Source organism: Capsella rubella, unplaced genomic scaffold, assembly GCF_000375325.1.
Source record: "Capsella rubella cultivar Monte Gargano unplaced genomic scaffold, Caprub1_0 scaffold_7, whole genome shotgun sequence".
Classification (NCBI taxonomy): Eukaryota; Viridiplantae; Streptophyta; class Magnoliopsida; order Brassicales; family Brassicaceae; genus Capsella; species Capsella rubella.
In genome coordinates this window covers 9,885,044-9,885,326 of record NW_006238917.1, presented here as the reverse complement: position 1 = coordinate 9,885,326, position 283 = coordinate 9,885,044, and positions in this window count along the sequence as shown.

Sequence of the window (283 nt, the reverse complement as noted above, 5' to 3'; positions counted from 1 at the left end):
TTCCTTTTAAAAAAAAACTCTTCTCATTTAATATTGTAAAAAGGTAAAAAAAACCAAAGATAGACTCGACGATGTCAAAATTTTCTGAAAAATAAAAACTTCATTTGTTCGTGATTATCAAACCTAAACTAGGAAGATTGTTTGAGACTATCTCTTTGATATTGTTAGTTTTTAATTTTTGGTCAAACTCAAGGACTGTATATACACCTAACGTTCACTCAAAATAAAAATATATGATTTCTAGATATTAGGGAATACAAAATATTTTGTTTCCTTTAATTTA